Consider the following 1740-nt stretch of genomic DNA (forward strand, 5'->3'; position numbering starts at 1 on the left):
GCTTTGCTGGTTTTTGTGTTTCTCTAGAGAACCCAATCTAACACACCCATCTTGTTGAGGGTCTTCCCCTTTTTGCTGACCCTCCACTTTACTAAGTATGATATCCTTCTCCAGGGAGTGGTCCCTCCTGATAACATAACCAATGTATGAGAGACAAACTCTTGACCATTCACTTCTAAGAAACATTCTGGCTGTATTTCTTCCAAGACAAATTTGTTAGTTCTTCTAATAGTCCATAGTATTATTCAGTATTCTTTGCCAATACCACAACTCAAATACATCAACTCTTTTGTAGTCTTCCCTTTTCATTCCAGTTTTCACCTGCATATGAGGCTATTCAAAAGACAATGGCTTAGGTCAGGCACACCTTAGTCCTCAAAGTGACATTTTAGCTCCTTAACACTTTGAAGAGGTCTTTTGCAGCAGATTTGCTCAATGCAATAACATCATTTGATTTCTTGATTGGATGCATTTGGCTGCTAACCAAAAGGTCTTTGGTTTGAATCCACTAGCCACTCTATGTGAGACAAAGATGAGGCCACCTGCTTCTATAAAGATTTATAGCCTTGGAAACCCTACAGGGAAATTCTACTCTCTCAATAGCAGTGGGCTTGGTTTTGGTTGTTTCCATGGGTATTGAGTATATATCCAAGAAAAATGAAATCCTTAACAAATTCAATTTTTTTTTCTCCATTTATCTTGATGTGGCATATTGGTCCAGTTGTGAGGATTTTTTTCTTCTTTAAGTTGAGATGTAACCCATACTGAGGGCTGTAGTCTTTGATCTTCATCAGTAAGTGCTGCAAGTCTTCTTAATTTCAGCAAGTAAGATTGTGTCATCTGCATATCTAAGGTTGTTATTGAGTCTTCCTCTGATCCTGATGATGCATTTTTTTACATATAGTTCAACTTTTCAGATTATTTGCTCAACATACAGATGGAATAATTATGGTGAATGGATACAACCTTGACTCATACCTTTCCTGATTTGAAAACACACAGTATCCCCTTGTTCTTTTTGAATGACTGCTTCTTGCTTTAAGCAGCTCTTGTGGCACAGTGCCTAAGGTATTTGACTTTTAACCAGAAGGTTGGAGGTTCAAACCCACCAGCAACTCTGTGAAAGGAAGACAGGCCAATCTACTTCCATAAAGATTTACCACCTTGGAAACCCAACTATAAGTTGGAATCGACTCAATGAGTGAGTTTTTCCCCCCCCCCCTCTTGTTCTATATACAAGTTCCTCATGAACACAATTAAGTGTTCTGGAATTCCTATTCTTCAAAATTTATCCATAGTTAGTAAAACACAGGTAAGCCATTTGACTCAGCAATTCCATTACTAGGCATATATCCTAAAGAAATGAGAGCCAGGACAAGAACATATATATATGAATACCCATGTTCCCTGTAGTAGTATTTATGATAGCAAAAAGATGGAAACCACCTAGGTGCCCATCAACAGAAGAATGGATAACCAAACTATGGTACATACACACAATGGACTACTATGCAACTCTAAAGAATAATGTAGAATCTGCAAAACAACCACATAACGTGGATGAAGTTGGAGGACATTATGCTGAGTGAAATAAGTCAATTACAGAAGGACAAATATTGTATTAGTCCATTATTGTAAAAAGTCAGGGAAACTCTTATATATGGAAGGAAATGTTCTTTGTTGGTTACCAGGTGTGTGAGGTGAGGGAAAGGAACACTGTTAGACAGGTAGAGACAAGTA

The sequence above is a fragment of the Orycteropus afer genome, unplaced genomic scaffold, assembly GCF_000298275.1.
Source record: "Orycteropus afer afer isolate SDZICR_OR568_19922 unplaced genomic scaffold, OryAfe1.0 scaffold00135, whole genome shotgun sequence".
NCBI lineage: Eukaryota > Metazoa > Chordata > Mammalia > Tubulidentata > Orycteropodidae > Orycteropus > Orycteropus afer.